Source organism: Phalacrocorax carbo, chromosome 7 (assembly GCF_963921805.1).
Source record: "Phalacrocorax carbo chromosome 7, bPhaCar2.1, whole genome shotgun sequence".
NCBI classification, from domain to species: domain Eukaryota; kingdom Metazoa; phylum Chordata; class Aves; order Suliformes; family Phalacrocoracidae; genus Phalacrocorax; species Phalacrocorax carbo.
Genome location: NC_087519.1, coordinates 36,606,298 through 36,616,724, shown reverse-complemented (window position 1 = coordinate 36,616,724; position 10,427 = coordinate 36,606,298). Strand labels below are relative to the sequence as shown.

General features: G+C 40.1%; 1 pseudogene; it reads right to left on the bottom strand.

Moving 5' to 3' along the window:
* Window positions 1–1,841: 1,841 nt before the first annotated feature.
* On the bottom strand, window positions 1,842–9,829 carry LOC104041812 (cytochrome P450 2J6-like; annotated as a pseudogene).
* Window positions 9,830–10,427: the final 598 nt, after the last annotated feature.

Sequence of the window (10,427 nt, the reverse complement as noted above, 5' to 3'; positions counted from 1 at the left end):
ATAGCCACAGCATGTTTTGCCAGACAATCAGAGATGAGCACAAAATATTCCTTACTGAAGTTTGTCCCACTAAGACTGCAGAGGAGAAGTCTCAAACAGCTCCAGACTTGTAGGTCTATTTAAAAACACAGAGTTTAATAGACCAGATTACTTCTGAGTGAAAACTCTTCCAGTGCTAGCTAGTTTCTTGCTTTATCTACCATATTTCCTTTTGCCTACCACAGTTTTTACCTTCCCATTTGGGAAATGAAATTCCAATATCAAGCTACAAACAGCAGAAATAATGCAATCCAGACCAGCAGCTTTCACCTGTGGCCTCCAGACCCCAATGGGTCCACAGACAACCTCTGAACTATGGTGAAAGATCATTAAGAAATGCAGATTCATAAATGCTATTCAGCAATGTACAAAAATCTTTTTTTCACTTAGAGTCTTGTAAAAAATTGTAAAAGGACTTTTATCTCCATGGGGGTTCTTTTTTTAAGAGATCATGAATGAAAAGAATTTTAAAGCAATATGGATCCCGCATGCTTCTTCCTAAACTTTATCTCTTATTCAGTCTCCTAGGCGTCCTATATTCACAGAGGTGTCCGAGACTTGGGTGTCAACACAGCAGACACCAGCTACCCAATAGCCTGATTATACCCATTTTTACAACATCATCTTCATATTAGTAGAAAAACTGAATACTAGTTTTGCAGTAGTGCACAGCCCACCCTCCACTCCCAACAGAAACTACATCAACACAACACAGGAGAGCATCACAGAGCTAGATATGCATTAGAGAGCAGGAGACCCACATCAGCTTGATGTGCTTGACCCATTAAGCTTAAGCATGTCTTCTGCCAAGCTCTGACTACCTGCAGGATCAGCAAGTGCCAGCTTCAAATCTGTGGGAGTCATGATAAAAGCACCCATTTGACCCCCCTACACAGAAGCCTGAGAAAGAGTACTGAATCTTATGATACTGATCTCCTTCACAAAAAATAATTCTTTTTTAACCAACCACATTACATTAAAGAAAGAAAACTCTAACATGGTGGACAAACAAGGCAACGACAACTAATCCTTGAAGTATAATTGCAATAACAATTGTAAAGTCTTTTCCTTGGGGAAGGAAACTGGTAGAGCAACAGAGCGTTTGTTACATCCACTAGTAGCCCTCACTCTGACCCTGGTTTTTAAATCTTGCTGGGTAACAAGGCCAGCCTCACAGTGTGAGTTGTTTCTGGCACTTGCTCTTCACTAGTGGTGCTTGGGCACTGTTCCTACTTCTGCCAGCTGCAGCTTCCACAGCTCTTCCCCCTGACATGCATGCCTTACTAACAGGCACTCTTAACTCAGCAGTTCTGCTAAGTCTCCCTTAGCTCAGGTGTTGGAAGGCTGCGTGCTACTGCCCCTGTGCTCACAGAAAACTCCCAAGAAGTTCGATTTTCACACAGATCTCAGGAAACACCACAAAAATTTCTCCTGCCCTGTCTGTCCTGTGCAGGCACTAAGCTTTGCTTCACAAGACTGCAAGCAGTCCCCTTACCTGTGCTTTCAGGCATCAATAAAGAGACATGGCTGACCTAGACTACTGCACACCATTATCATTACAAACTTCACTGTGTAAGAGGACTCCTCTTTGCTGAATTTGACATTTTCCTCTCAGATAGACCTGACCAAACAATTGAGATGTCTGCAATCCTTCTGTGCAGGATCTGCCCAGATTATAGAAAAAGGCACTGGAGATGCTCCTCAGTCCTTTCATACTTTACTTCCTAACTTATAGGACTCCCCAGTTCTATGAACTGAGTTTCAGTCTCTTGATTCCTAATGAGAATGACAAGAAAGCATCTTTAGGTTTCCTCATAACTTCCACTTAGTACAGGCTGACTTTTCGTCACTAATAGCAGTAAAAAAACAGAATACAAAGGACATTCTACATCTGACTAGACATTTTCCTACATAATGTTTTCAGTGAAAACACTTGTTAAGGAAAAAAAAATTCCCAATTTATCAATTAACTGTGTCCAGGATATAATTTCCAGTCAGTGAAAGACAGTGACAGACCCTGAAGCCTAGGGGTTAGGCCATTCAACTTGGAAGTGAGAAACCAATGTTCATATTTCTCTTCTGCTCAGTTTAGGTCAGGAACCTGAGCCTGACACTTCCACACCTCAGCTGAGGGCTCTGACAACCAGGCTATTCCATTCTGGCACGATCCCCAAGAGCTTTTGTTTGTTTAAGCTTCTATAAACTCACACACTGGGAGAAAGAGTGACCCCAGAAGCTCCCCAGGAAAGACATAACCATCTGGGATGTATTTGATCCAGCTTCAAATTTCTGCACTGATGAATATTGTGTTATTTATACAAAATAAATCAGCTCAAGCAGAGCAGCCTGCCACAGAACAGCCACTGTAATAGCACAACCTGGCATGCACAGGATGACAAAGGGCAACAGCGTAAGGACTCAAATCCCCAAATTATTGGCAATTCTTACTCCTTTTACCTTCTCTACATTTCCACAAAATATAAGATCAAGGGTTTATACAATTACCAAACAACCTACTTTTGTAATCAAACATTTTTCTGGGCTGTGAAAGCCATGTGCTCATGAGGTTTGGAATTACGTTGCCTTTGGCCACCTCCACAGTGAAAATAACGCACACAGACAGGTTCAGTTATCAGTGCACCTACTTGCTGAGACAGCTAAGAAGGCCTCTCAGGTCACAAAATTTTCATCCTTGTCCAATAAATGGCCGGGGTTGAACTGGTGAGGGATCTCCCGGTATTCAGGATCAAAAATGACTGAGTCTATGTTTGCCATAATCATAGTGCCCTGAAAGGAAGGTGGTGTTGGCTCAGTTCTCTCTCTCGCACATCAAGAAAACAAGGACACGAACAGATTGCAGCTATAATTCAGCACATTGTTGGTCACATGGAGAGGCAGCAGAAATGAAAGCTTGTTTTATTAGGAAAAAAAAATAATCTCAAACTGTTCTGAGGGGATTTTTCTTCAAAAAATAAGTAAGGAACTTCAGTATTTCAGGTTCAGGAACTTCCCTTCATGCCTCGTTTTTTTTCCCATTCCATTAGCAAATGCAACAGAGTGAGCAGTCTGCAGTTCTTTAGCACCTTATCCTAAATCTAGTAAAATTATTTTCCCACGTCTGACAAGTTTTGACAGGTTTTGACAACTGAAGAACAAAGAACCCTGGAAATGAAATAGTATATTTAAAATTACCTTTCTCAAGGTGGAGATGGGAAAGGTGTGCATGACAAACACCATGGAGCAGGAGTGTGCAGGAAGATGCCTCCACGTGCGCCTTTGGGGAGGTTTGGCATTGAGGTTAAGTTTGGAAAGGCTGGACAAGGTGAAGAAGCTGGCAGAAGATTTTTATTGGACGTTAGGTGGCAGTTTGGAAGCTGTGGGGAAACATCTTCATTATATTTCAAATATGTTGCCAGAGAGGTAATAATAAGAAAAAGAAGTCCTAAATGAAGGAAGTTGAGTAGATGCTTGGCATTGTCTCGACATCCCCAATGTCGAGACATCCCCTGTCTTGACATCCCCAATGAAAACATTCCATAGCCCATTTGTCCACATGACAGACAATACCCTAGGATTAACAGTCTGCTGCACCTTCCCTACTGACACCGCTGTACATTTCTGCAAGTCTTCTCTGAGGTCTTTTGAAAGTATAAGAGTTCAAATGCTCATATTTCAAAATTACTGTCTCTTGCAAAGTAAGACTGCAGGACTCTCACAGAACACTGGTTTAATTGGTATGAAATGGTGCTTTTGGCAAGCGTTTTCACTCACTGCCTATGAGAAAATGGCACAGGTCAGAGATCAGGGGAGGGGAAAAGCGATGTCTGCCAGTGCTGTCACCAACACCCATCTGTCCTGAACTGGAGGGAAAAGGGGTTAATGGTAAACATTACTGCAGGGAACTTACCTCACAGCCAAAGATCACATTGGAATAGAAAGGATCTCCGTACCTTTGGAAGCTGATACCCCAAAACAGTTGTATCCTTCACTGCTTCTCCAGGAATTGTGATTAAAATAATGCTACCAAAGCACATGATCTCATGAATCACAGCATTTATATAAGGCAGCTTCTTCTGATCCTCATAGCAGATTAGATGGAAGGGATTCAGAGCAGCATCTAGCTCTTTCTAGACTTTTTCTACCAAAAAAAAATCCATTATAGACACAAGAACACTGTTTTGCATGAAACAGCTTTTATTTCCTTTCTGAATTATAGTAGTGGTAGAAAAAATACAATATGTAAATAATTTATACTTACCGTATCTTAAAATTTAAATACCCTTATAAAACTATCTAGTTATGATTTTACTACACTCTGGTATTTCCTAGTTTATAGGTTCTGTGTTCAGATCATCTTTCCACAAGCCCAACAGATTTACTGCACTTCATAGTTAAAGGAAATGGAGGGAACTGTAAATAAAACAAGAACTTCTTATTAAGAGATCAGTTGAGTTACTCAAGCTATTATTTTTACTCTAGCTAAATAGAGACTCACAGCACACTAATCAGCATGTTGCAAGGGAGCTGTCATACAAGCTGATACACATACATAATGCTGAGAACTGGAACAGGATAATATTACCAAACCACCACCAACTGTTAATTTCTTTTGGCTGTTACCTAGGCTTCAGTAACATAGCTTATACAGTCTCAGAGGGTTCAGGGCCAAATTTCATGCTTAAATATTAGGCTACTAATCTAAGAGGTTTTCTTTGCTTTTTATTTTGTTAGAATTTGAAAAGTATGTGTGTGTAGGGGGCTCTGTTCTTCCAGCATTCCAGCACCAAAAGCATGAAAGGAAGGATTTCTAGCTCTAAAGTCAGGACTCAAGAACATGTGCTTGGCTTAACAATTCATCACCTCTGAAAGCGCTGTATCAAATCATTAAAATTTTTTGAAACTAGCATCCTTTGCCCTTGTCTAGAATTTGCCAGTCATATGTCTTCCCATTATTGCCTTCCTTCTCTGTTTAACCTTTCCATATGTTACTATATATATATATTTATTATACAGAAATACAACTGGTGTCTTAATTAACAAGTGCAAATAATATATTTTATTACACATTCTGGATACCGGAAAAGTGTCACTTTTCCCTAACCCAAGCTCATATTTCACCTCAAGTGTTTTCAGCCATCCAGTATCTTCCATTACATGCTTACACTATTGAAACAGTCTGACAAAAATCAACAAGACAAAATACAGTATCAGAAGCTGAATAACCCTGAAATTATTTTAAAATCTGTAAATTTTCTACCTCATGGGCCTCTTAAATGCAAAACTCAAAACTGTGATCTTAAAAAAAAAAGCTTGCTCTTCAAAAAAGCTTGATCATAACAAAAAAAGTGTAACAGACAATTGTTCTACTTGAAACATACCCATTTTCATGTCTACAACTCACCTTGGATGTCAAGATAAGCCACTATATGGAGCAGAGCCCATTGCAGAGTGGTGGCGGTGGTGCCTGAGCCACCAGAAAAAGGTCAAAAAACAGACTGCACTATGTTGTCTTCATCAAATGTACCTTACGATAGGATCTGTGTTACATACAGCATAAACTACTCACTTTATCTGATCCAGGTATAAGTCAATGAAACCTTCTGGTTTATCTACCGTGCCTCTTTCCCTGTGGCTTTTGCTTTCCTGCCTTATGAAAGAACAAACAAAATCACAGGAAAATGATGCTTTCTGTGCAGGTCCTGGGAGGTGCTCTGCAGCCCATGTGAAAGGTTCACACATCTGTGGAGCGAGCATTCAACACAGGTGCAGTAAGTTAATGACACGGGCAAGGATACAATAGAGATACAGAGTGGATATTTTTGATGCTAAATTGCTGAATTAATTTCTCTAGGAAAAATACTGTAGCATCAAAGAGAAATGTTGGGTACATGTTGAGTACATAAATTAAAGACAACACAGTTTCCACCCTGGATTCTTTCCTACCCTTACTGCATAGCTCTACTTGTATTTGTCCTGTTAATTCATCAAGAAAAGAATCCACTTTCGCAGACAGATTTAACATGTATTAATATCAATACTTTTAATATTAATAAACATTTTTCTATATTACCTTAGCACACTGAAGGAAATAATTCTCTCATATTCTGATACAAAGAGTATCACCTTCTTACCTTAACAATACTGGTGTTTCCGTTACAGAAAAGTTCAGCATCCCAAACACATCGTCTTTGCTGAGAAATTCTAATAAAGATTATTAGTATAATACTAATATAATAGTTGAATGATGTCAGACCCAAAGCACTGCAGGTCCAGTTCATATTCATACTCAGAGCTTTTACCAATATTAATGTGTGTTAAATAATGCAATAACTATTATAATGTATATAACAATATAATTACATTGCATAATAGTACAATAAATAATGTGCTCAATAATAAATAATTTGCATATTAAACAAGTCATTTTCTCACATAGTAAAAACAGCTGTTCCCAAAAGCCACTATACAATTTTATGCTTCAATCAGCTGGTGGTTTCTCTAGAGAGAAACAATGTCCAAAAACCATAGCAAAGATCACATCAGAGACAACATGAACAATGGGGAAGGAACGGTCAATAGCTCTTCCTGCAGACAGAGATAAGCATCCATCTCCAAAGCACTTTCTCTAATAGATGTCCTCCATGCTGTTTAAACTGTTACACTGAAACTCCCAAAATTCACTGGCAAATGCAACAAAAGACAAATGTCATTCAAAAATGAGGGCAGGAAGGCCTCAAGTCTCTAACTCCCAGCTTTGTTTCTTTGTTTGACTCCTTTTTCTTTTCTTTTCTTTTTTTTTTTTCAAATCTTTATCTTGGTGTTGATACCACAATACACATTGCTGAGGCCTGTCTGTACAAGCAGTTTTAGTTACACTTTAAATCTAAGCTGTGATCCAAACCCATTCTTTTCTGCAGCAAAAATAGTTAGTCTTTACCCTTAGAGTCATGCAGACTATAGACTATGTCAAAAGCCCAAGTGCCGTTCCCAAGCACCTTGTCAATGACATACCATCTTTGTCCCTGAAGAACTCGACCGGAAAATGGGCCTCGGTTTATATCCTGCGCTCCACTCCTTTATTCCTCATTCCCAGTTTTCTGAGAGCTCCAATTCCAAAATTACTCTTGTGTTTCTAGATGAGACCATTTGAGACCAGGATACCTTTGACCATCAAGAATCAATTTTATGTCACATTAATGTTCATAGAATAGTAACTTACATACACACTAAGAATCACCTTCTCATCATGCTGTCATTCATAAAGAAGACAGCCACATCAGGGCAGTGTTCTTTTAGTTGTATTTTATTAGAGACAGAGAAACCACCTGCAATATATTCCCACCCCTGCAAAAAGCCCACTCAAATCTCACCTGCCTTCCAAAACTTGCCCCTGTTCTTCCTGAAGCATCCAAGAACAATGGTCATTATTCAGATCTCCACCCAGCAGCCTACTACAGTTTGCAAAGACAGTGTGGGTTGGTGTTGCCTTCTCTTTGTCCATGCTTTAGCAGAAATTAATCCAAACCCTTATTCACATAGAAAGTCTTATAGCCCAGGTCATGCAATCACTTACAAGATCTCATTTATTATTTTGTATAATCTTCTAACACAATTAATACTTACTTGTAAGCTATGTTTGCCAACATCCCCATATGGACATTTTGTTCTTGCAGATGTTGCCGCATGTCAACTCTGCAGGAGTGGCAAAGACAACTTTCCTCAACAAACCTAAGTTCAGGTTTCTACCACCTGGAAATATGATGATGTCTCTCACAAAGCTACAGACATTTCTGTGAAGCATATTGGGGATGTCTGGGCATTTCCTATGATTGTGCTTCTTACCCTTATGCAAACCTTCTGGAGATCATCACATCTCCCTGTTGGTAGTGTTTCAGGAAGAAAAACTCTTTAATGGCTAGAGTTGATAACTGGCTCTGACCACATGTTGTCTGTGCTACACAGTCTCTGGTTTTTAGGGGATCCAGCTTTTACCAGGCTGTTTACACCAGATGTTGAACTCTCATCCTTGTCCAGGTGCCTCCTGGAAAGACAGTGAAACCAGGGCAAAAACCACCTAGCAAGAACCAGAGCAGAAAGAGCAGGCTTTAGCCAATCTACAAACAGCTTCCTAGGACCAGAAGTTTTGCTGTGGGACAGGAAAACATCCTAGACCCCTGTGCTGTCAGTCTGTGTTCTAGCAGACAGCCCAGCATAAACAATTTAATCCACATGGTGGGGAATGACTTCCCTCCACCTGTCTAGCCCACACTTCCCCTGGGAAAGCCGGCTTGCTCCCTGAGACAGCTGCCTGACAACAGTCTTGAATAACCCTCCCTTATTCCTTCTGCTGTCCTGGGAGCCTGGGCTAGCAGAAAAGGAGCCAACCCAATGGGCAGGTATTTGTGTTGCAGAGTTGCCAACTTGCAGCTATTCTGCAGCTCTTTGTTAAAGCCATCCCTGCTACAAATTGCTAGTGCAGCTTGTCACAGCCCAGCTACTTTAGCTGCATCACCCAGACAGAAAGTGGCAATAAAGACCCTCCAAAATGGACTGAAATGGCCCCAGACATAATCATCTCTAGTCCTGAAAGATGTTTTCTCTGCTTACATTAGCTAGAATTATAAATTAAAGCTTTCCAGATTGTAGTCCACATGGAACAAAGCTGAGGATAAAGGACTGAGGATAAAGTCATCTGCTCTATATCCTCTGGATAAGGGCTGGTGGACACAGGTTCAATCATTTCTATTTTAAACACAGCAACCTCTTTATTCTCCATCCACCATAATTCAGCAGTGTCTGATATAAATGATAGCACCACAAGAAGCCCTGAACAAGGTTATGTTGCATCTACAGTCTGCCGAATACAATTAAAGCTCCAGTGACCTTCTGTGCCTTCAGACTTCCCAAAAGGCTAGGCCTTGTTCAACAGCTTTCCTTACAGCAGCCTTTGATGTAAACAAACAACTGGGAGCATAAAGAATTACTTTAGCCTCAGCTTCGGGGTGGCTACAAGCTCCAAATTACTTCAAATCAGGACACACACTTAGAAAACACTATGAAAAGAAAAGCAAGACCTAACTAGGTACAAATATTGCTGCTCTGATGAGATTCTGAAATACATGTGTGACATTGGGACTTTGGAGACAACTTGGAGTAATGCTGCAGAATTATATCATTCACCCTGAGCAGACAGAACAGGTGAATTGGGAACTAAGGGCTTGTCAGTAAGGAAAACGTAAGAGGAAATAAAGTCAAGGATTATGTCCTTCCACAGGCATGAACATCTTACCCTTTCCATCTGCCATTCTGTTGAAGACATAGGTCTGTAGCTGCCCAGAAACATCCTCTGAGTTGGTGGTGAGACCGTTTCTCATGCCCTGAAATCCATACAGCACCCCCATAGGCTTGTGACCCTGTGGCTGGTACAGATGTTGCCACAGATTTTTGCAATTTCCAGACTGGAGTTCAGAAAAGCAATGGAGCTAAGGTTCTGGCTGCATATGGGATAAAATCTTGTTTCCATCTCATGATAGCAGAAGACATATTGGTGTGCTTTTCATACCTTCTGAATTCAAGACACCTATTTCAGAAGATTTTCTGTACTTGCCTGCAGTGGGAAAGCTGAGAAACAGTTTTCAAGGCAAAAAGCCTCCTTTAAAAAGATAAGTCTTTTCTGAGGCAAAATTATTGTCCTTAGTTCTGTTTAACTTGCACATATATTAGCTTTTGCTTGAATTAGACTCTCTGCAGATTTTACTTAACTTGTTTAAGCACTTACTTTAACTTCCATGATTCACCTTCCCTCGGGATTAAGTCCTCCCTGCTACCACTTTAGCCTATCAACAGCCATCACTAGTTTTTGCCTCAGTATCTCTTCAGTTCACATCTGCAAATACATACCTTTTTTCAGGCTCCAACGATCAGCTCTAAAATTTATCTGCATATGCTTCCAATGATGGGAAATGGGTTTGGTCCAGGAGGAAATCCACAACTTTTCTATTGCAATTTCAGGAACTCTGCACCCAGGAGAAACAAAACCAGGGAAATGAGAATTACACTTATCATTTCACACCTCCAAACTACTCTATCACCAAGAAAACTGCTATGAATCTGTCTGCTGAAATGACTCTATATTGTTCTTAACTCTTCCTTGTCACATTTAAGCTTTCTGAATTTTTCTCCTCTCTTTTTCCTACCATGCTTCCTGATCCCAGAAAACAAGGAATGTTCTCATTCTTCAGTATTTAATACACTAATTATTATGCTGCAATAAGCTAATAGTTACCATCACTTTAAGATCCAGTAGAGGCTAGAAGGTGGGCACCTCATTCAGAAGCATCCCTTTAAGCAATCAGTTTGATGGAACATGTCACTCAAGGTACTGACTA